The sequence below is a fragment of the Lampetra planeri genome, chromosome 53 (genome assembly GCF_965212315.1).
Source record: "Lampetra planeri chromosome 53, kcLamPlan1.2.h2, whole genome shotgun sequence".
NCBI classification, from domain to species: Eukaryota; Metazoa; Chordata; class Hyperoartia; order Petromyzontiformes; family Petromyzontidae; genus Lampetra; species Lampetra planeri.
The window spans coordinates 5,479,721-5,505,363 of NC_136159.1; the positions used below are offsets into that span (position 1 = coordinate 5,479,721).

At 44.9% G+C, this 25,643-nt stretch overlaps 1 protein-coding gene across 4 annotated transcripts in view; it reads right to left on the minus strand.

Moving 5' to 3' along the window:
* Nucleotides 1–22,361, minus strand: part of LOC144734818 (repulsive guidance molecule A-like) — a 124,887-nt gene extending 102,526 nt beyond the window's left edge. The window contains exons 1-2 of one of the 4 annotated variants that reach the window (XM_078617200.1): nucleotides 22,105–22,361; nucleotides 4,268–4,364 (exon numbers count right to left, since the gene is read on the minus strand). The gene's annotated coding sequence lies outside the window, so the exon portion shown is untranslated. Of the gene's footprint in view, nucleotides 1–579; nucleotides 761–4,267; nucleotides 4,365–21,730; nucleotides 22,076–22,104 lie in introns of those variants that run through there. The other 3 variants (XM_078617201.1, XM_078617203.1, XM_078617202.1) reach the window with 3 other exon arrangements.
* Between the last annotated feature and the right edge of the window lie 3,282 nt (nucleotides 22,362–25,643).

Sequence of the window (25,643 nt, forward strand, 5' to 3'; positions counted from 1 at the left end):
TGTCTCCTCTTTCCATCAAGGTAAGAACACATCTATGTATGCTTCTTAGAGTACGCAACAAATAAATACAAAATATGTACAGTGTCGGATTTGCACATGCCATATTTTGCAAAATACAGTTAAGGTGCGGGTAATACCTAGAAAAAAAATTCTGATGCACCAGGCGGAAGGGCCGTTGCGCGAAACGTTGTCTCATATAATTTGTTTTACGGCGGCATTATTGACAAACGTGGTCGGGGTTTTCTTTGTTGCCCTTGTGCACTGCTGCCAACACAGTATCACCAGATAATTTGTCTAACACCGACTTAAGAAAAACTTACAACAGCAGCAGGGCACATAAACAACACCATTCTGCGGGATGTCTCAACAGAAACCACATGCCAATAAGTGGCACCGACATGAAAAAGTAGTTAAACCAACAGCGCTGCATGCTTAAATGTCATGTTTTTATAATTACACAATATAACCGGAGGGTGATCAAAACAGGAGGCTTATTACAAGGGAATTATTTAAAAAAATTAAAGTTTGCACATACATACGCTTGCATATGCATACACACACACGCAGGCAATTACATACCTCATTCAAATGTTTTCAGAGTCGCAGTCGAGCGGCAGCTCAAGCATACGCAGCCGCGGCTAAAGCATGGGGCCGGCGCACTGGTACCTGCTTCTGCTTCGGAGTCACCTGCGCGCGCAAGCGGCCTTCCTCCCAAACGCGGGAGCCGTCGCACAACCCGTGGCCGGCAGCGCTGCGTTAAGGCAGTCCCGACGGTTTTTACAGCTGCCCCCGATTTCTTAGATGTTTTTTTTCCCGCCCCCCCCCCTCTCTCTCTCTTTTCTCGGGAGGCACCGACGACCGCTTACGCACTCTGGCCGACGCGAAACCGCGGCAAAAACAAACCACCGCCCCCCCGCGGCCCACACCCACAAAACCCCTAACCGCATGCCGCAGAAATGCATCGCGACGTGACGCAGCAGAGTAAGGCTCCGTTTGAGAAAGTGGGACGTGTGGGGGGTGTATTGAAAAAAATGGTTGCAGCGGTCAGCGTTTAAGTTTGTCGCGGTGTGACCCATTGCATGTGCAGATTGGCATTAAAAAAACAATGTACAGAACTTACTCTCCGTCTCCTCCATTTATAATGAACATTCTATATAATATAGATTCCCGCACCTCCGAATTAGCGCGGTTGGCTATGTACGGTGCGAAAGAAGTTCATACGTAATTAAGTGAAAAATGTACCTTTTACGCAAGCCTTATTCACATTGTACTTTTTTTACTGTATTGTTCAACTGTAGCCTACATTTGTTCAATTTGAATGCTTTTAAAATGTCTTTCGCTCTGGTCGTTTGAAATGTAACCCAGGTCGCCCTTGCAAAAGAGGCTTTGTTGAGGCATGTGTCACCTGGGCAAATAAAGGAAATAACAGAAGCAGCATAAACCATTGCTGGGACCCCAGGGAACACGAAGTTGTCCCACACTGATACGAGGACATTGTGACCACAGCAATACCAACAACACCTCCAAAAAATGTAATTATTCACTGTTTAACTTCATTTAAATCTAGATTTGAAGCTTTCGTGACTGCAAGGATTCATATTCTTAGGTTTTTTCGGTAAAGTCACGTAGGTAAAACATTTAAAATTAATAAAAGTAAAGACGGAAGCTTGTGTTGCCTCCGAAAAGTCGTGATTTTTATTTCATTTTTTTTACTTTTATTAATTTTAATTTTTTTACCTGCGTGACTTCACTTAAATCGTGCACACGTGAAAAATGTGCACGTCCCCAAAATTCAAATCACGTTGGATGTGCCCGACAGCTGTCAGATCGACAGCCAAGCAGGCTTTTAACCTGGTTAGCACTTGAATGTGGCGATTCTCGTGGCTTGCCAGGTGTTGTTAGGCGTGGTTGTAGGCGTGGGACTGGAATGGGTGGCCGGGAGATGACGGTGCCGAGAGTCACCCGTGTGTGCGAGGAGCTGGATTCTGTTTTCATCCCACAGCCAAACTCATTTATGGTATTGGCCAAACATCCACAGGTAAGCAGCACGCCCCTAAATAAAAGAATCTTGATACTCAATGAGCCTCTACTGGGTAAATAATTGAAATGTGATGATTATTATAATAAAGCTCACCGACACAGAGCATCGCTCTTTCAATGAAGACGACCTGTGGTCGAACAAAGCGATGGCAGTCAACGCGGCAAAACGAGATCGGGCACAACACCACAACGATGCTTCTGGGTTTGCGTCACGAGTGTCTGACCTCATGTGGGCCTCGCGTTTTCCTCGCGCACAGTCATCCAAACGCAAACAGATGGAGAGATTTGTTCGCAAGTATAAGTCGATTAAGAGAGTCTCCCAAAACATAATGGCACTTGCAGGACCACTGCGGCTTTTTTTTTAGTTCGAATTAAAATTTTTCTTACTTTTTCCTCGAAACCGAAGCCAATGAGCTTGGGCAACCGCAGGTTGAGTTAACAGCGCTTAAATCCGACCCTTGCACAGATGTCAAGGGATGAGCCGTGGCGTACTGATTTATCGCACAGCGCTACGAACCTGGTGACTCGAGGGTTTTTTTCCCGGCTACAACAAACGTCAGCGGACACCGACATCTGAACCGAACGCCAACACTCCATCACTTCATTAAGCCGCACTGACCAGCGTGGTGAAATATGGTCAAAACAAACCCCCTTAACCAACGCGTCTTTCTTGGGGAGGCCCTCATTACAAGTGGTTTGACGGTGCCATACGAAATACAAAGGTAAAAGTGAACCGTCTACTTTGGAGGCAAGCTGCATGTTCGCAAGCGCGGGTTAATTGCCGAATGATCGCAGACCCAACGTTGAATTGTCCAAAACACAGCAGCGTGCAATTTTTTTTCTACAAAAGAAAAAACACAGTTTCCTTGGCCTGTGTGTGTGTGCCGAGTGGCGCTCGCAAAAGGTGGTGGGGTGGGGGGAGGTTGGGGTTGGACGGCTGAACGAAAAAAAAACTTTTTTTAAAAACGCTCTTCTGCCACGCCACAAAGAAAGCCATTCAGAGGGTTCAGGCTGGCGTAATATCCCCCTCCCTTCTGCCCGCACTGCCCTAGTGCGCCAAACCCCTCCCCACACCCAGCACGCCACCCCCCGCCGCCCCTCCCATCTACACTCATTGAGCCCCAATTCCATTAAATTAGAATCTTAAATAATATCACTACGGGAGGCATCGGTGGAGTGTACTCATAACAAGATAAAGGTGCAGCCCTGTAATTCCTTGCTCGTGCCACTGCTGAGGCCTCCCTTGACTTAAGGGAGCTATAGAGAGCCTCGCCAGAAGGGGTTTTTGGCCTACTCGTCCACGCTGGCCACAGGTCGTGGAAAGAGATGGGAGGACCGACACTTTACCCCAATCATACGCGCCTCTGCCGATCGATCGGCTTGTGGTGCGCCCATTTAACAAAAACAACGAAGGGTGAACCGGAGCTACGTTTCCCCCATAAACAGCAAAGCGAAGAACTTGCAAGTGGAGCGAGATTTTTGTTACTTGACGATGTTTGTTTCTCAAAAACAAAAAATAAAAGGGCCGACAGCGCTCGGTAACAGTTCACAACTTTCACAAACAAAACCGTGCCAAATCGTCTCGCTGCTGCCTCGGCGGCGGATAAGGAAAAATATAATGACCGGTCAAACGTCAGCACGGCACGCCGCACGTAAAGATACATTCCCGAGCGAGACTTTGCATTTCGCCGTTTCGTTCAATGTTTGCCATTATTTTATTTCGTTTCCATTTCTTTTTCCTCTGCCCCCCCCCTCCCACCCTTCTTGAATATGACCGTACGGAATATAATATTCCTTCTGGCTTTATACGCACCTACCACTTCAGCCAACCTGTTTACTTAAGAAATTGATATTAATAGGTTTTACGCCGCTTTTTTTCCATTCTTCTTCAGCATTTAAAAATATAAAAAAAATATCAGGAGAACCATCGTGGGTCCGAGCGTTCCGTCCGGAACGAAACACACGAGCACGCGAGGCCAGAGCACGACGAAGAAAAAGAGGGGAAGAACTATTGACACATATTCTTGGTTCTTTCGGTAAAGTCACGTAGAAGGGAAATATTACAATATTAATATTGTTTTATATTATATTGTTTTATATCAATATTATTTTATTATTTCCCTTCTACGTGACTTTACCGAAAGAACCAAGAATATGAATCCCTGCAGTCACGAAAGTTTTAAATCAACTATTAACACGTTGACAAATATCTTATTTTATAACTCACCAGAGATGCGTTAGCTGGATGAGATGGTGAAGAATAGTCGATCTTGGACCGAGACGCTGTGGTTTCAAACGGAGCAGAGTCCGCGCAAAGTTCGCTTCTGCAAATGAAGAAAGAAAGAAGTTGTTTTAATGTTGAACAAATTAAAACGTACCTCTCGGCACAAAGCCAAACGTACACACACACACACCTTCGCCGTGTTTTTGTACAATTTAAAGCCAACGTCAAGAGAGCTGCATTTTGGCACACATTTTACAGCTGTGATCGAGGAGAAGGATGATTCTATAATAATTAAAGAAACCTGCTGCTCTACACCAATATATATTGCCTGGCGCAATTCTCAAAACGTTATCTTGTCCTTGACCAGGTTAACTCGTGAAAAAAAAAAATGGGCGTTATACATTTCAGCAGTCAGGAGCGGCGGCACGCGCCTGTACAGCCCCAGTGCTTCCGAGGAAAGAGTCAGCGGTTCACGTAGAGATTTGTGAAACGCCTGCACGCGCACACACACCCGCGTTGCGATGTGCCCCAGATGCAGCGCGCGAGAAAATTCATTATTGAACCCATCTGTGCGGAGCTTTGAGTGTTGTCATTCTCTCTCATTTGCTTTGCTTTTTCTGCAGGTGCTCTCCGGTTTTGCTCTCGCATCCCAATGTAGCGGGACCCTCCTCTTAAAATATAAAAGCCTTGAGACCGAGGCTTTCCCGAGTAAGTCATCATCATGACCATCGTCAGCTATGGTAAATCCACTGCCGCATTTAAGGCTTCCCCCCACCACGCCCGCCATCTCCCCACCTCGGGCACAACTCAAATAATCCACCTTTTTGCCGAATAAATGGAGCAATATTATTATTATTAGCTACGAGGAGAGACCGTACACATTCGAAGCGGTTTAAAAAAAAACCGGGGGGGGGGGGGTTGAATGCTTACATACTTACAAACCTCGTGCAGTTTATCTACACAATTAGAGCGAGAGACGCATTACGCACGCCGCCAGAAATCTCTCAAAAAAGCAAACGCCGGGACCAGCGCTCAAAACCACCCAACTGCAAGCAGCTGGCAGGCGCGTCAATAAAACATGACTCCGACTACAATCAGCCCAAAGCGGCACTGTACGGCGCACCACTAAAAAACACCAATCCCGCGCACACCGCAGTTATGACAGGGTGGTGCGTTACATAATTGCAGCCTAATAAGTGCTTTTTCATTGCCATGCTCTTTGAGTTAGCCGAGTGGGAGGCAAAGGAGGGGGGGCGGGTGATCGCCTGCATTTTTATTCTGACCGCCGCGGGCCACGACCGCCACCATGACCACGAAACAGCGTCCTCCCCACCACCCCATTCCTCCCCCTCCCTGTGGACCTACGGGCGCTGAACGCTCTCACTTTCCGCTAAATTCCTCGGGCGTCCCACGGAAAAATCTCGGTAGAGAGCGCCTCTGCGGGCACAGAAGTTATAAAAAATTAACCCATAAAAACAAAGTTTTTCACTATAAATCCTTTATATGCGTGGCGGCAAGAGTCCTCTCGTCCTCTGGCTTGAGATGGCTGCCACCTATGGGTCAGATGATTGTCTGCCACCATTAAGCAATTGGTAATTAAATATTTTTTAAAAATTCCCTAAACAGTGTAAAATTTTGGAACATTTTTTTCACGAAAATTAATTGTCACGCACAACGAGTCTGTGTACAAAATGTCAGCTCGATTGGATCACGGGAAGTGGGTTAAAAAACGACCGAAAGATTTGCACGGTCGTAAGCAAGCAAGCACGCAAGCAAGCGAACTTAATATAAAGGATTTAAAAAAAAAGAAACCGAGTTGCCCCCCCCCTCCTACCTACACCCCCCCTTTACTGCCTGCATACAACTCCTAGGGCATTGGCTACCACCCCCGGTTGCTGTGTATCAGCTTCATCATCAATTCATAATCGCATGGCTCATCGTCGTCGGCGGCGGCGTCGGCGGCAACGATCGATCCTCTGCTTCACGAAGGCAGGACCAGGCTGTCGGAATTGTCTAACAATCCCGCCACCTAGCAACCGCACAAGAGCCGATTCCATCCATCTCCGTGTTGGGTGTCCTCGCGGGCGAATTTCCTCCTTTTGGCCGCCACTCCGTCGTTCACTTTCTACCCCCCCCCCCTCGGTCATTGTCCCCTTCTCGCCATGCCGTGTCTCACCCCAGCCCACTTTACTTTTCTTAACAATCGGTGTGTTGCCTCTCATCCATGCAATCCTCTCGCCGCCCCCCCCCCCTTGAGTTTTATTCCCAGCCATGGCCTAACATCAGTGGCGAGTGATACCAGAATGGGTCCTGCACCACCCATCACCGACCCACACTAAGCAGCGGTGATGTATGGTCATACAACCCGCATGGACCGCCAACCATACATGGGGTGGGGTGGCGTGTTATTGGGAGGTCTTTATCCCAACCGTGGATTGACAAGAGGCCTGAAAACCAATCTACAATTATCTATCATTTTCTTAACATGTAAACAACCAACTCGTACACTCACCATTTCTGACGCATGCATCGCCAGCGAAGCAACGGATTTTAATCAACGATTCCATGCATCGTTGCCCGCCCGGTACACACCATGCAGTGAACAATCAATCACAGCAATCCCACAACGAATCACTGTGCCGAGATTTACAACATACGCCGGTTGGGTGCTTTTTCTTCTCTCTCTCGGTCTGTCTGTCCCACCACCACACTCTAATGCCATAACCGCCACTTACTGCCTTTGTAAAAAAAAAGGGGCCTGCGTGAATCCCGTGATTTATGAGGTGGGCTGCACGAATTCAATAACGCGACGATTGTACGAGGCAAGAGAGGTCAGGGAGGTCAGGGAGAGGGGCAGCCTCAGTCACCAACGTCCGTTGCCGTTTGACCTGCTGCTGCTACTGCTGCTGCTGCTACTGAATTTTACTGCTCCTGCTGTTGCCCATACTGCTGCTAGTGTTGCTGCTGCTGCTGCCTTTTTGTTCTTGTGCCTCGTCTGCACTACTCTTTTTTTCATGTTTTTTTTTTGGGTTAGATGGCATAAATATATAAATGTGTTGCTAAACCCGCAACCACCCGACACAGGCAATTTGTAAGGTTTGTCACGTAAACAGAACATGCCAATTATTTAGTATGTTCATAACACGTAAGCTTTTACAAAAGCGTACGTGTTATACTTTTTCTTTACGATGCTGCCTTTTTGCTCGGTGCAATGCCGTTGTTGGTGATGGTGCATTTATATTTTACAGATTTTTTTATTGGAGATTTTGATTTAGTATTTCTTGGGAAACGGCGCGTTTTACCACTGGCCCTTTTATGCCTACTCTTCCACTTCTTTTGATTCCTAACTTAGCTCAAAACTCTTAAAAGATACATTTGAAATTATATGACTTCTTACCTTTTTTTATTTGTATTAGTCGTTTCTTTTTCTCTGATGCGTGATGTCGGTCAGGGAAACAGTGCGTTGTTTTTATTGATGAAACCCGACTTAAAAGAGCTTCCTAGCACACAGGGTACTTCAAAATAAACTGAATTGAAACTGAAACTTCTACTATGTCGCCGATACTACTGCAGCGGTAGTATGCCGGTTACAAATGCACGCTCGTTTGACAGAGGTATGCGCTGCAGATATTTCCCCCCCCCCATCACGGTACACTCATAAAACTTGTTTTCAAAACCGCCAAACAATGTGCCGCATTTATTCTGCAACTCTTGTTCGGGATGCATACATTTACAGTGGACGTATTCACAGCAAAACTGAAAAAGTTGACCATCAAGATTTGCTGGCATCCCCGTCATTGTCATGTCCAATGGGAATGAACCGTAAGAAGTGAGAAGAATCACGAAAACAAAGGCAGTAAAAGTTGCCCTCGAGATAAATATGACCTAAACAAATATAACATATACAGCAGGTATGCAAAACGATTAGCGGTGTCAGTCTGAAGGAACAAAACTGGAAAGCCGTAATGATAAAATATTCAAATGACATTAAGTTTACGGGTGCCCGACACAGAGATGGAGTTTCAATAATGCCTTGAGCAGAGCGTGTCGGTGCCCACGCTTAGATTATTTGGCTGCGATAAATTTCCACGCGATGACAAGCCACTTCGTTGAGCTATCATTTGAGATAGCCAGGTCGCGTCTGAAAAATAACTCTATAGAGCTCTGTGAGCCTTACTTAGTAAATGAAAAAACACATTTGTTATGTATGTATGTATGTTGAACTTCTTTCGCACCGCACGTAGCCAACCATGCTAAAAGGAGGAGCCGGGGAAGGACAAGAAACCGAACACAAAAAGCAGTATATAAAATAGAAAACAGCAGAATGTGTACCTAGGTCAGTTATTTAAAGGTGTACCATGATCAAAATTATGCAGTATCTGTTTCCCGACTGACACGAACGCCAACGTATGATGACGATCTGCACCAACTGCTCCAGATTCTTCAGGTCGTGCACCCGTAAAAAAATCGAGTGGGCCGCATCCGCCGAAATCTTGAAACAAGACCTATTCTCAAATGGAATCTAGTCTCAGAATTGTGAGACTTCGTGCTTTACTGTTGAACAGAAAGACTACACACCACACACACGAGCAGGGAGTGGTGGTGCAGTGGTTATCACACTGTGCTGTTAACCACCCTCCCCGTCGTTCCAAGAGTTCAATTCCCGGTCACATGCAACCCTCAGTGGCGAGTGATATCCAAACCGGTCCTGGGCCTTGTCTTCACCCACCCGCACTGACCGGTACTGTACTCCGAGTTAAGTTGAAACAACCTTCAAGACCTTCACAACTTGGTAAACGCCGTCATCCAGCAGTACATTGACAAAGGGCTGAATATCGGTGTTATTATTATTGTGAAAATACCACACCGCGAGCAGAGTCATCGATTTACGGACGCCAGCTCAACACTTGCACAACAACTAAGTCAGGCAGATGTACAGCGCAACATTAAGATCTTAATTTACATCTCCACCGTCGCACTCGCTTGCCTAGAGGCCGCAGAACAGAAACGGTGTTGCATGAAACCGCGAGCTCCACATTTTTTTGTTGCGCGGCGGAAATCTCACGGGCAGATCTGCGCGGCGAGTGCCATTTGTGAGGGCCCACATGTCAACAGCGATGGGCTTTACTGGTCTCCCTCCACCCCCCTTCCACAGCACGACGTGCTAAGCACGCACTGCTGCAGGCCAAGATTAATCTTATCTTTATAACCCAATATAGCACCCTTCACTTGTTGACACGAGAAGTGAGATGATGCGGGAAGCAAGACGGGCACAGACACCAGTGCGGCACTTGGTTTTGTTTTCATTAGCTCTTTAACGCTTTTCAACCAGGGTTGAAAGCGTTTATGCATTTAGTTCTGCCGTCCATAACGAGATGTGGGGAGCACCGGCGCTCGTAAAGATTATTCGATATGAACAAAACTGTGGCACGGTAGGTAGCTTCGGAATGAGGGTGCACTCGTTTATTTGAAAAAGACATTTCCTTGTACGCATGGGCCAGCCATGGAACAAAGACGGTCTCCGCATCGCACGGCGCTTTCGGATGCGCTTCTGCGGCCGTCTGGAACGCCTCTTCCTTCCGATAATAGGAAGCCACTGGAGCTGTGCACTTTTCAATCATCTCGGTTGAAAATTCATTTATTTAAAACTGCTCTGTGTGTTTCGTTTGGTTGTCCTTCCCCCACACCCTCCGATGAGCACGGTTGACTGCGCACGGTGCGAAAGAGGTTCAGCGTACATACATTTAGATCCGTTTTAACGGGAAATAGTTTTCAACGCTTCCGTTGGAGGCATTGGCTCCGTCTGTCTTTCCGTAATGGAGGCGCAATAAATCTCGTAAAGATGATTCAATATTATTAAAACTGCAGGACAAAGTTGCATTGCTATTAGAGACTTACCCGATAGATACATTTAAAAAAACTGGTGAAATTCATAGATTGCTTAAACCTGGAGACATGCCAGGGCAATGAGGAGACTATTCGCTAAACAGGCAAACGAGTTTTGCTCTTGCAACATCAATCGGCTTCTGTACCTGCTAATTAAAACAGAGTCCTGTACTTACAAAGACAATATGCACGTTAAAAAGCAGTTACACAAACCATGCACGAACATTCATTTCTGTTGTTCCCCCAGCTTTGCAAAAATTCCCATCCCAACGCTAAAAGTTGCAGTCATTTCTCCACTTTACACACCTTGCACGTCGTCAAAACACTGCGGCCGTTTAGAAATACGACTGCCGTGTGAACACACGAGCGACGTTATCCAGCGAAGCACCTTGGGACGCAGGAACACACACACACACCTCTCACTGTATCCAATACATAAGAGCGACCCCATTAATAAATGAAAATATAAACCATTCTGGAATGGCTTTCCAATGTTATTACTCCGGCATTAATATGCTGTCATCCACGGACTGGATTTACGAGCGGATCCTCCGGATTCGGAGCACGCGCGGGGCTCAATCTAGCGTCTAACGTCTATCCCCCTGCCCCCCCCTCATAGATTTTAAAGGAAAAGGTGGCTCCCATCGGACTCCGGCGCAATCTTTGCAAAGATCCTCACCCCCCAACGCCGTCGCGTGGAAGCGGGCGACAACGCAACAACAACGCGTGCCGTTAAAATCGGCGCGGCGAAATAGAAATCTCGCAAAGGCGCAACCGCGAAAACGTCTTGAGCCGCAGAGCCCCCCACCCACACCTAACCTCTTTAGGGATGGCACCAAAATCGAAGTCTCATCGCGAGCGGACACTTCATAACGAAAGCACTGCATTACGCCACACCCATTGCGGGGATTTAATTTAAGGTTATCGTCACAATGAATCTGACATTGGGGGGGGGAAGAGGAGAGAACCACCCGTCGGAGGCCGTCGGACTGCGAGAAGGGCTGCGTGCAGAACGAGAGAGAGCGAGAGAGAGCGAGAGAGTGAGCGAGAGAGTGAGCAAAAGAGCGAGCGAGAGAGTGAGCGAGAGGTGGGGGTTTACATAAATCAACGTTTAAAATTTTAAAAAAATTACGAAATGATGAACGAAGCAAAGTGCCGAATACACCGAGCATCTTCTTGTTTCCACTGATCGTAAACAAAAAAAAGGAGAGAACCACCGACCGATTCTATTGCAAGTGGGACTTCATCGGGAAGAGGATGAAAGCCAATAATGCGATCACTGGGATAAAAGAAGAAAGGCTAAATTTGAAAATGAGACATTCGAGAGAGGGGTTAATTCTCGAGAGAGTGATTCAAGTGGCAGAGTGGTGGTTAGCATGCTGCGCTGTGAACCCGTCAACCCGAGTTCAATTCAGAAACTATTTGAAAGAGTCCTTAGGCACACGCCCGCCCTCCCCCCCCATCAGCCCCTTCACTAACCGGCACTAACCAGCTTGGTGAAGTATGGTCAAACAACCCCCCCCCCCCATGTCTAATGCCGAGACCTCGATGCCACAGTAGATTAGCTGTCAATTATTGCTGTTATCAGTGATCTACTCAAATCAAATACCGCTAACGGGATGAAACCACAAGTTCCAAATAAGTCCAAAAATAACCACCTTAAATTTTAAAAAATGCATAGTCTCTTTCTTAATCGAAAGCACGGTTTGATTATTGTCAAAGGCCCAAGTATCAGTTTCAACAATCAGCTTTGACATGCATTGAACACGATGCACATTTTAGTGTGGATGGTTAATTTTATTTTTAGTAAGCATCCGTCGTATAATTTGACACATTTTTCGTTGTAATTTCTCACCATCGCCCACGCCTCAATCTTTCACTCTCTATAGAAATGGTAACCAGTCATTTATAAAACAATCAAATGGTTGAGTACAATCTAAATATACTCAACTATGCATTAAATTGACACGTATCACCGAGCAAGTTTAAATATAAGTTATTTTCTCTTAACCTTCTAATGCGCGGGCAGGGTTATTTAAAGGTCATTGAAACTAATCTTATTAGAGCGAGCCATCAATAAAGAATGAGCAGAAAATATTTTAATTAATGTCGGCGATGATATGCAGAGCGATGCTCTCGGTACATAACCCCCAAGTCCATGTAAAAATTAAATTTTAAATGATTGGCAAGAAACAGGAGCCAAGCCTCTGTTGTGCCATAACGTTAATCTACATTCAAGATGAACCTTTTACAAACGCATGATCAACAGTTTGCTGTACCGCGATTTTTAGCGTAGCAAAATTCATTGTGGATCTTGCCAGAAATGTCCCCCTTGTCCACTTAAAGTTGGCACGGCTGGGCCTTCCCAGCCGCTTTAAACTTGGCAGTTCACGCGGCCCCTTATGCGGTGTTAATCCTGCCCACTGCTAGAAGGTTAAACGCACCCGGCGAACCAGAAATTTATCGCAAATGTTCCCCCGCAAGAAAAAAAAGCCCACTGCGATTGGGTGTCAGAGGGCGCGCGAACGCCTCGGGTTGCAAGCGTACCCTGGCTTGCACAACGTTTCACGCATTTATTTTTCCAACAATGCACAGGGAACTGCGTGTAAACACTTTCCATCAATATCCGATGCGTTTCGGGCTCAAAATGATGTCCGACATTTACTCTCCCACATGCCTAAACGAAACATTGGACATCACGCCGCCCAACAACCCCAAAAACACATCGGGAGGGCCATATAGCATGACTGAAAACCTACGCAGTGGTAATTCTGTTGATGAAAAACTCTGCAACAAGCATGTAACGTCGGGGCCAACGGTTCCGACCACGTGCCAACGTTGTACGTTCACTGGGTCATTATACAGAGAAACCCTTTTGAGTTGGTGGTCTGAAACAGGGCTGTGTGCGTTACAAACAAAGTATGCCAATTTCACGTGCCATGCCAGGCATGACTGGAGGCTCAGAATCAAATGCTCACAATTGTACATTTTTCTTGATAGAAAAGACTGTTGTCGCATATTATTACTCTTAAAGTACAGGGAGATAAAATTCTAGATAAAGTACGGCTTTGCCAAAACCACGCAATAATGTCACCTAACAAAAACTACTCTATAGATGATGACATTCTCGGGAGTAAAACAAAAGACAAATCAAACTGCGTCACCCGCAGAGACTGTTTGCAAGTGCCGTTGGTGAGCAACTATGAAGACCAGGCGAGCAGAGGTCGCAACCGGGTACCCGATACACGTACCCTACCCGATACCCGGCTACCCGTACCCGGCCGGGTACGGGTAGCCGTTTGCGACCCTGGTGCGGCCGGGTACGGGTACGGGTAGGCCGTGAGTCATTGGTGAGTAACCGTTTGTCACTCATTTCGGGTAGGGTACGGGTAAGGAACGGGAACCCGTACCCGGCCAGGTACGAGTAGCCGTTTGCGACCCTGGTGCGGCCGCGTACGGGTACGGGTAGACCGTGAGTCACTGGTGAGTAACCGTTTGTCACTCATTTCGGGTAGGGTACGGGTAGGGAACGGGAACCCGTACCCGCCCGGGTACGGGTACGGATACCCATTTGCGACCCTGGTGCGGCCGGGTACGGGTAAGGAATCAAAACCCGTTTGCGACCTCTGCCAGCGAGGCAAGAGAGCGGCCAGCACCAGCACCACGCCTGGCCACCCGTTTCGCCAATATTGCTGTTAATGCACCACCACACCAGGCATTCATTCAAGGGGCAGAGGATGGGCGTGCTGAACCCATTCAGGTATCGCTCGCCACCGATTTTACCCCTGGATGGAAAAAACTCAGGTACGCTGAGTTTGTAGCGCAGCAAAGACAAACACAAACCCACATGTGCAATGTGGACATAAAGTAAATTGCAGCAATAATCCTAAGGCATATAACAATTAATGTCTTCCCAGTTTGCCAATAAATTGTCCCAATTTGATTCAAGAACCAAATTATACTTTTGGTACGGGTTTTTACCGTCTTGTTTTTCTACAACTTGTTTATTCCTTCCATCTCATTTGCACTGTTTTGTTCCATCCATTAGCCTCAACGCAACATTAGCATGGCATTTGCACAAACTGCACAAACGACACAACAAAAGTCAATGCATAAAAATATGGACCGTAAGACATCTGGCCGAGCAGCTCGGTGGTAGAGCGGGCCGCTCGCAATCGTAAGGCTGCGAGTCCAAATCCTGGTTGGGTCTTGGAATCGGCTCATCATCCCTCCGGGGGGGTGGGGGGTCAATAAAATCAATACCGTTTTGTGGGGAAGTCAACAGTGGTTGTCCTATGGAAACTCACCCGCAGTCAGAACACAGTGGAATTTACACTGCTGACTCAGGGCCGTAAGACACCACGACACCCTCAACGTTCATTTTGAGTAGGAAAATCACAGCGACTTTGAACTCACATTTTTTTCTTAAAATAAGACATTTCATCGATGCATCATCCTTCCACGCAAAATATTCGACAACAGGCACGAGAAACATCCCCATGAACTTGCCGCAGTTTACACCATTGGAACCTCATTTGCCAGTAGCAAAATATAATTGGTTTTTTACCCTTTTATCTGGCAACAAAACTGACACCTTTTTGTGCCTTTTGGCGTCATCTGGCGCAACACTATGTGAGACTAGGCTCTAAGGAAAGCTGTCTCGGGTGTGGACCAATCAACTTCAAGGACAGGGCATACATTATCAGAGTTCTGTTTTTTGTTTGCATTCCGACTGCAGGTATTGTGGTCAATGCAAACATGACTCCTTGTAAAAAAGGTGTCAGTTTTGTTGCCAGATAAAAGGGTAAAAAACCAATTATCATGCCGCAGTTTGCCAGCCTGGTTTAACGAGAAAGAAGAATCTTTCCGCCTTACACTGTACGTCGTCAGCCCCTCTGCAATAAAACGAACTTGCGAGCGCTTGCTTGTCCGCTTTAATAAACTATATCCCGGCGTTTGGCTGCAAGGGCGCGCTGGAAATTTCAACAAAAGCACGTGTTAAGGGACGTGCTCTCTGGGCCGGTAACACGGTGGAGTAACGAGCCGCAGAGTGGCCAATTATTTGCAAGCCAAAAAAATGTTCTCAAATTTACGGCACAAAACTAACTACCGCAAAACACTCCAAGAGCTGAGTTAAAGAAAAACATTCAAACATTCACATTTTCGCAGACTGTATTTTGTCACTCGGTGCAAGATTCAAAGTCTGCCCCCTTTAGGCACGAGCAGTCTGAATGGGGCAAGGCATCTGTAGGTACAAAGACAAGGACACGCACGTGTCAATCCACTGCTGGATGAGGGCCTCCCCCATGACGTGTACAACTTGTTTGTGCGTGGCGATTACCCATGCATGCGTTGCCCAGGCCCAACCCTGCTAAGCTTCCGAAGATCTGACGAAAGAGGGTGCATTCCGGGTGATTTGCCCCGAAGCAACATTTTTTTTTTACAACGCTATCCATTATTTAACCACCCAAAGCGATGTGCAATTTGTTACGAAGAACAGAGAGCTGTTAACGCTTGCGCACACGCACAGAAGCCATGCACACAGTGCGCACTTGTACAATCAATCCGCAACAGAGTTGACACACAAACTACTGTATTGAGAAGGAATCGCAAAGCATCTGGTGCTGGAATTCTGAACCAACAGAGCCTGCTGGCAAAAGCTGCTTCGGGAGTCGATGTTTGCGGGAGGCCGAGTGGGGGAAGAAGGGGGAGAGAGGGTGATGCTGTTTTGAGAACGTCCCCGCGGGGAATCTGAACAATCCCAAGAATTCTCAGCGAAATATATCATGTTCCTCCAACAGGGCCCGAGGCCACATTAAACGCTTTCTTGTCATCGTCCAATTGGTTTCGCCAATTTTTTCTACGAGCTTTTGATAAAATGTTTGAGAACCCACTTCTACCCCCTCGCTCACACCCCCAGCACTCTCGTTGCGAGACTCACAAATGCTGCGCAGGGAAAAGTAAAGATTGCTCAGCCCGAATGAACGTGTAAGATACTCTTAGGTTTTTTCGGTAAAGTCAAGTAGGTAAAAATAAATAATAAAAATAAAAATTATAGAATAGAAATAAAATAATAAATATTTAAAAACTAAACGTTATAAATACGATTATTTCTATTATTTTCATTATTTATTTCATTACTTATTTTTACCTACGTGACTTTACCGAAAAAACCTAAGAGTATGAATCCTTGCAGTCACAAAATCTTCAAATCTATAACGTGTAGAGATGCCTACCTCTAAAGCTGGGCGTCCCAACTGTCTAACGCATTTTAAGCTGCGAATAATAAACAAAACTAAATAATATTATTATTATCCATGATCAATCCATTGTTGTATAAAGGACTCCCAAAGCCGTGTACCATCTCTCTTCGTCCTGTGATGCAACAATCCATTTAGCTTCTGCACACCGGCTGATTTCACTGCCCACGATGTCCTTGGCAAAACCGTCCTCGGTCGTGTTCCTTCCTTTGGCTGGCACCCTGTCGTTAGTTCTTGATGATTAGCTAACATTCCTTCTAGCAACGTGTCCTGCCCAAGGTAACATATATTAATAAAAACTAAAAAAAAATTAATTGCCAAAAAATGCCCAAGCTTTGTTCCGTGAAAATCTGTGTGGAAATTGAGAAGATAGCTCACGCCGTTCCAAAACGCCCATGTTCAGGCGCTTGGCCGATCGGTATTGGTATAATGTGCATGGCAAGGAAGGCAATTAATCATTCAATTAACTGCACAGGACAGGGCACGCCCAAACAAGGGCATTGCAGAGAAAAAAATACAACCTCGAAACATTCTTCTTCCCATTTTGGAGGCTTCTGTTAACCTAGTAACTTCTTAAAATATTTCCATTTCTGTTTTAAGTTTACAAGGAGCATCGATGACTCTTAAAAAACTCCAGGTCCTTGCAGGATCTGGATCCCATGTTTACCTACCAACATAACCGTGCGTCACTACTTGATTTACACCCGAATGAGAAATAGTGGCTAATGTGGAAAGACTGGCCTATGTGTACAGGCATGAGCCACCACGGAATGTAAGAGAGAGATGGTCCCCTGGCACCGGGCGATTTTTTCCGTGCACTTGTCACTTCAGGAAATAGGCCTCACCCCTCCTCACTCAGGGTTTGCTGGGAGCTCTCGATGTGGTCGGAGTACTTTTTATGTACGTTTTATGTGCGGAAAACCACCAGTTATTCAATTAAGTCAACTCGTTTGCAAAGCAACGCCCAGCCATTGGCATGTTTGGAAAACATGGTTTCATCATCCCCTTGAACATGCACATGTACATCCACTGCTGGATGAGGGGTGTAGCACAGTATAATAATGGATTCTGTTGTGTTGCCCTCTGCATAACACATTCCTGCGGAGGGAGCTGGTAGGAACGTTGGGTTGCTCGGTCAATGGCCAGGGTCAACGGCGGCGTGGTGTATTCCGCAAATATGCCCGACTGTGAGGGCGGGCACAAGCCGGTGTGAGTAGGTTAAACGCTGAGTTTTATAAGGGCACCACGGGGTGACCAGCCCCTCCCCACCCAGCCCCACCCCTCCCACCCCCCACCCAGCCCCACCCTCCACCCAGCCCCACCCTACCCAGCCCCTCCCCACTCTCCCCTCCTCACCCAGCCCCACCCTCCCCACCCAGCCCCACCCTACCCAGCCCCTCCCCACTCTCCCCTCCCCACCCAGCCCCACCCTCCCCACCCAGCCCCTCCCCACCCTCCCCTCCCTACCCAGCTCCTCCCTCCCCACCCAGCACCTCCCTGCACGACGGACGGACACAATAATCCCCTGTAGGCTGGTGTAACCAGGAGGTTCCTAACAGTATAAACAGATGTTATAGACCACTGTCGGGCCACCAGCGACGTGGCCACCCATCCAAGCACTATCCAGACTCGAACCTGCTTAGATTGCCAAATCTGGGTGACATCGTGGTTGCTTTGCTTGTTTGTTTTTCCCCCTGTGGTTTGGTCAAAGGGTACCTTTTCAACATGGCTATAAAATTATTGTACTCCTAAACAGAACCTGCATTAGGTTGCATTTTTCATTACTGTAAATGAATTTGTACAGCAACCTTTGTAATCCTGAACAATCCCATCATGGTTTAAAATCAAATTAGTAAGCATAATGCATGAAAACTGAATTAAACTTTAATTACCAATTTTTATAAATTATAATAAAAGAGTCCCGCTTCAATATGCAACCCCCCATCTGCCATTCATTATAAACAAAATGCACAATACGTTTATCTAATTTGCAATTCACTTAAATTGAGTTTTACGAGCATTGGGTTTAATTGTGAAATATTATCGCTGTAATGCACAGCACTTAGCAATTCATTTTACAATTTCAATAAAACAAATCAGAGCCCAAGCGTTGATCTTTTAAATACTCAGATGCACCAACAGAGCCCGACCTGATTTAATGCAGAAGCCAATTTATATAATTAATAACTTATTCGTTTGACACAATTATTTCACTTGAAGATTATTAATCGTTCATTTGGAGTAATTTCCCTGGTTAGACCTGACATGTTATCCCACTGCTAGATGAGGGCTACTCAATGCCATGCGGATCGTGGGGTTGATTTCCCATACTTTACCACGTTGGTCAGTCTGGGTTTGCAAATGTGGGGGAGCATAGAAATACAGTACAACAATAAATTGTGCTGCACCATCTTCTGCTAACGGATGCTGAACCTCTTTCGCACTATATGTAGCCAAGCGTGCTAATCGGAGGTGTGGGAAGACAACTAAACACAAAAAGCAGTTGTAAAGAAATGAAATAATCACGTAACCCTACAGACTACAACTCGTCATTCCAAGCACTATCCAGGCACAATCCTGCATAGAGCTAAGATTGGATGAGATCAGACACATTCTGGGTTAATTGGTCATAGGTCACCTGACATAAGCACTACAGGAAACTATGATTCAGCCCAGTGAACTTCAATACCAGAATCGGACGTTTAAAAAAATTCCCGAGTGTAATGTCAATACTACTCCAATACATTTGTTTGTGGAAATAATAATAATGATAACTCACTCTCTCAGGACAGTCCCAATGGAGATGTTTGGCCAATTCTACAAGCAAGTGGTGGGTTTCACGTCGAGCATCCACAGAAACCACAGGCATGCAAAGGGGGTAACTGAAAGATTGGCACATACGGATTTAATAATCCATTGCTCTACTGCCATTTCCAGCCATGTGGAAGTACAAGCCCACAATACATGGTATTCCGTGGCAGTTTCATCATACAAATATTAAGCAGCCTCAATCCCTGGCTTGGAAATGTGTAGAGATCAGGCACATTCAGGAGGATTTAGTTATAGACAAATAAAAATACATAGATTGAATATATAATCATCCTTCACCCAGCATTGGATAATGGCACAACAAATAACCATGCTATTCCATTTGAAGTTAAGATATGTCTATGCCGTAAACGTTAGTTTCACAATACACCAAACGTGTGTCTGCGATACAATACTGTTAAGGGAAAATGTCAGGTTAAATATTTCCCACCCATCTACGGTAAACAAAACGAAAACTGACATCCATTTCAAATGATGAAACAAACATTTTAAACAAACAGCCACTTCAATAGGAAAATAGCACCGCACTAAAAATCACGTGCCATAAATTGAACAAAAACTGTTATTATTAAATAATCTGGGAAATGTTTTCCTCTCATAAGTTATAATAATTTGGACAGATGTGCTTACAGCCAGCCACCATTTACAATGAATGCACTGTTTGTAGTTTACATAACGGCACGTTATCATGTAAACAGTTCTAAACTTTCAAGAGCCGTCTGCTTAGTATATGACCTCATTGTATGCGTTAGCTCAAGCAAGAAATACTGTAAGTTTCTGTAAGTGTTGAAAACGTAATCCTTCCAAACATGCTGAAGGAAAGCAGGCAATGCGATCGTGTCATGAAATAAATACTATTTACAACATAACTGCGCCTTCACATCATGATAATAGGTCCTGATCGTATCCACTGCTGGATAAAGGTCTCGAAACGTCAGTACAAAGAACATGAATGCAATCTGAGAATAGGTGTACCCCTTTTTTCTGGCAACAACACAGTTGTGTTAAGATGTTAAAACACCAAACTGCAACCTTTTACAAGGAATCATGTCTGCATTAACCACAATGCTTGTGGTCAGAATGCAAACAAAAACATACTCTGATAATATAAATCTGTTCTGGAAACATAACCTGGGTTTTCAAGAGTTCCAACACAAAAAAAGTAATATCAAAAACAGGTTCCAACTTCTGTACATTGTCTTTTTAAAACTATTATTCAAATTAAACTATCAGCAGGATGCCATGAGCTACTTAAAGACTTCCCGTTCAAAAACACTCATAAAAAGCAGCAAATCATTTTGAGGATGGCCTCTGAAAGAGACAGACATGACAGAACTAAATCGGAGGTCACTTCAAATTGTCTCATCCACAACAAAGCGTGCAACTTCTCATATGCCGTGTGATGAAGAAGTTTCGTCTCGTCTCAAAAGCAAATGTTGTCATTCTAGATTTGAAATGTTGTCAGTCTCCAGGGTTTGGAAAGGCCAAACTAAGCGAAAAATATCTTTAAAAACCCGGGGAATTTTCTCACTGTTGACCAGGCTGATGATACCTTCATGTAAGAACCCGGTCTAACCACCGGTGGTTGCCTGGATTTAAATCGAGGGTATCAGCTGCTCTGTATGAATGATCAGTGTCTGACATTGTAATAGCTTCAAATGCATTTTTACACCTCCATATCAGTGCTCGCCTCGTTATGTGTTGTCCGTCTGTCTGTGTGGCTGTCTGTCCTCACATCGTGTCCTTGTTTTGCTGATATCCGTCCGTCTTTATGTATCCGTCGTCTCTCCTTAACGCTTTCACGCAGTTTGTCTCCGTTTGTCCCAGTCTGTCCACACGTGTCTCTCTCTCTTTACATGCCTCGATATCCATCTGTCAATTCTGTGCATATCTATATCCGTGTCTCACTCTGCATCATTGTACGTCTCAGTGGACGTCTATTTATACGTATCTATCTCGATACCCATGTATTTCTGTGTAACTATTCACGGCACTGAGATGATGATGAGAGTGATGAGAGATGATAAACAACGACTTGTGACCATACGACTCCAACACACGCACGACACTCACACATTTACACAGCCCTTTGCATAGCAATACCACATGTAATCGCGACATTAATTAAGCAAAAAAACATTGCAAGTTCTTGTAAAAGTTACACTTTTGTGACTGAGGTGGGGGCTGGGGTACACGTGGAGACTTGGTAGGCCCCAGCGGTCTCGGCTAGTTTGTCATGCCGGAAAAATCGGCACCTGGGCGGCAGGGCAAGGACCCTCCGATACCCCCCTCCACCCACCAACACGTCCCTTCGCCGTCAAACCAATTAACAATTAAACTCACTGTCAGGCAACTTATCAACGTGGTCACGCATCACCTTTGATGGTATTTCATTTAAAGAAACACATTAAACAAATTCAACATTACGCGAAAGCACGTGTACAGTACAGTGTGTATATAGCAACGCTGCGCAGACCAGGCGAACACGTACAGTTTTGTTTGCTGAAGTCTTTAGTTTCCCACAACTTGCCTTTATTACATCTTAACAATTAGGAGCATAGCCGACTTTTAATCGCTATCGCTTAGCGTTACGTCTGTTTATAAACAACACGGCGAGCTGTGCACACACGTGCGTGCGATCGCTGCTACAGCGACGCACACAAAGCAATTCTGCGAAGCTATAAACCACAACACAGCCTTCACCGCGCATTCAAAAAACTCACTTTTCATTTAAAAAAATACGTTTACACGTGAAATATTAAAATAAACAACTAGCAACGTTAATTAGCCACGTGCACAGCTGTTTTAAAAAAATAGTATTTAAATTAGCAGAGTCCCCGACACGAATTTAACTTCACTACTCACCCGGGAGTGTTTTGCCAGAATTGCGCTCTCCCCTTACGTGTTCTAATTAATATTTACGCAACACTAGCGGGTGCAGGGGCCGCATTAATTATACGAATGATTGCTTGCCCAAGTCTTCTTGTTGTTGTTGGTGGTAGTGGTGAAACTTTCTAGTTTTTCCGAGCTAAATTGTGGGTTTTGGTTAGTAAAGTTGACAGCTTTCAGAGGTCCGGCTACGAATGACGCCGCTGCTGCTGCTGCCTCTCTCCTCCTCTCTCTCTCTGCTCGTTACGTTTCAAGGTTTTTTTTTGGTCTCCCTCCCCTCTCTCAACAAAGCAAAACATGGCCTCGGCCGCGATTCTTGGGTTTACATTTAATTGTAACATATTTTTATAACATCTTTACCAAAAAAAATTTAATTGGGTAAAAAAAACCCCAACAACATCATAGCTAACAACCCACGCGGTTTTTTTTTATCTCCATATTGTTGTACAGGGCAATTGAGTTTTCCATGCGGCGTAAAGCCGTTTCAATATATGGGCAACAACTTTTGTTTGTCTATTTGTTTGTGTTTATCCCTTGTGATGGGACGTTGTAGGATGAACGTTGATATGTATAAGGGCACGGGGTGACCAATACGATCTGAATTGGTCTGTCATAAGATAGGCACTGATAAGGGGTTGACAGGTATTTAGTGGTGAGTGTACTAGTGGTGAGTGTACTACTGATAAGGGGTTGACAGGTATGTAGTGGTGAGTGTACTAGTGGTGAGTGTGCTACTGATAAGGGGTTGACTGGTATGTAGCGGTGAGTGTACTAGTGGTGAGTGTGCTACTGATAAGGGGTTGACTGGTATTTAGTGGTGAGTGTACAAGTGGTGAGTGTACTAGTGGTGAGTGTGCTACTAATAAGGGGTTGACAGGTATGTAGTAGTGAGTGTACTAGTGGTGAGTGTACTACTGATAAGGGGTTGACAGGTATGTAGTGGTGAGTGTACTAGTGGTGAGTGTACTACTGATAAGGGGTTGACAGGTATGTAGCGGTGAGTGTACTAGTGGTGAGTGTGCTACTGATAAGGGGTTGACTGGTATTTAGTGGTGAGTGTACAAGTGGTGAGTGTACTAGTGGTGAGTGTGCTACTAATAAGGGGTTGACAGGTATGTAGTAGTGAGTGTACTAGTGGTGAGTGTACTACTGATAAGGGGTTGACAGGTATGTAGTGGTGAGTGTACTAGTGGTGAGTGTACTACTGATAAGGGGTTGACAGGTATGTAGCGGTGAGTGTACTAGTGGTGAGTGTGCTACTGATAAGGGGTTGACTGGTATTTAGTGGTGAGTGTACAAGTGGTGAGTGTACTAGTGGTGAGTGTGCTACTAATAAGGGGTTGACAGGTATGTAGTAGTGAGTGTACTAGTGGTGAGTGTACTACTGATAAGGGGTTGACAGGTATGTAGTGGTGAGTGTACTAGTGGTGAGTGTACTACTGATAAGGGGTTGACATGTATTTAGTGGTGAGTGTACAAGTGGTGAGTGTACTAGTGGTGAGTGTGCTACTAATAAGGGGTTGACAGGTATGTAGTAGTGAGTGTACTAGTGGTGAGTGTACTACTGATAAGGGGTTGACATATATTTAGTGGTGAGTGTACTACTGATAAGGGATTGACATGTATTTAGTGGTGAGTGTACTAGTGGTGAGTGTACTACTGATAAGGGATTGACATGTATTTAGTGGTGAGTGTACTAGTGGTGAGTGTGCTACTGATAAGGGGTTGACAGGTATTTAGTGGTGAGTGTACTAGTGGTGAGTGTGCTACTGATAAGGGGTTGACAGGTATTTAGTGGTGAGTGTACTAGTGGTGAGTGTACTACTGATAAGGGGTTGACATGTATTTAGTGGTGAGTGTACTAGTGGTGAGTGTGCTACTGATAAGGGGTTGACAGGTTTGTAGTGGTGAGTGTACTAGTGGTGAGTGTACTACTGATAAGGGTTTGAAAGGTATTTAGTGGTGAGTGTACTAGTGGTGAGTGTGCTACTGATAAGGGTTTAACATGTATTTCGTGGTGAGTGTACTAGTGGTGAGTTTACTACTGATAAGGGGTTGACAGGTATTTGGTGGTGAGTGTACTCGTGGTGAGTATACTACTGATAAGGGGTTGAAAGGTATGCTATACACTACACGATACAATACCAGTCAACCCATACGGTTTACCCCGTATTTTTGTACAGGGAAATTGAGTTTTCAGGTCCATACGGCGTACAGCCGTTTCAATACGGGAGACAAAACAATCTATTTGTTTGTTTGTCTCCCTTGTGGTGGAACTTTGTAGGATGAACGTTAAGATGTATAAGCGCACGGGGTGACCAATAAGGTCTGAATTGGTCTGCAATAAGGTAGGGCACTGATAAGGGGTTGACTGGTATAAAACAAACCCACAAGTGTTTCAATGCGCACACTTTTATTTGCACTCATAAAAGGTAGAAAATAAATTATCTAAATAAAAGTAGGTGGCTCGCGTAAATACATTTTAATATATCGAAAGGAAGCCACCCGCTTTTATTCAGCACGTCGAATTTGATTAATTCTGGGTTTGAAATAATTATTTTCTACTTTTGAGTGTGTGCGTTGACACAAATTAATTTCAATCTTGTAAAAATAATTAGTTTATGTACATATTCGTTCTAAGATCTCGATCTAGACAATAACAATAGTTCATTCTTGTCTGGATAATTCTAATATATTTTAAAAATTGTGCAATAGAAAAGTAAAAAAACACGAAGAGGGCCAGGATCAGCGGGACATGGACCGGTTCTTTAAATGAAATCTTGAATTGGCACGTGACACAACGAGTCTGTGTACACAGTTTCAGCTCGTTGGGCTTCGTAGATCAGAAGATATTAAGCGTCAAATATTTGAAAGAATATAAACAGACAACAGGGTAAGATAAGGAAAAGTGTGTAAGAAGAAACAATCTGGTCACCTCACAAGCTCAAAATTGGTTATTGGCTGTGATTAAGAATCACGATATTCTGACTATTTTAGGCTAATCTATTACTAGGCCCATCCATGGGTGGAGGGAATTTCCTGTACACCAGTTTCATCCTTGTTAGGTATCAATCATGATGATTGTTATCAGCCACCACCAGTGAAATATCGTACTCGAATTTGTAAATGCTGTTGTTTGTTTACTCTCCAACACTCCGGTGCGCTTAAGTAGTAACTGGCACATTTTGTTTACGTGACAAACCTTCCTAATTGTCTGTGTTGGGTGGTGGCGGTTTTAACGACACACATTTATATTTACGCAATCTAACCCAAAAATCATTTAATATTGTTAATCATCAATGCAATCTCGACAGAACTTAGATGGTAAAAGTGCAATGGTTTTTAGCGTTGTTATGAATCATTAGTATTACGGTTTAGACTTTGTTATGAATAATCAGTACACTGCCATTTGATCTAAACCCACTACATAAAATCTATGCATTGGTTTCGCCTTTATTTTGACTCCAAGGCAATGCCGTCCAGAAACCCTGCGCGAAAACTTTACTGTGTATCGG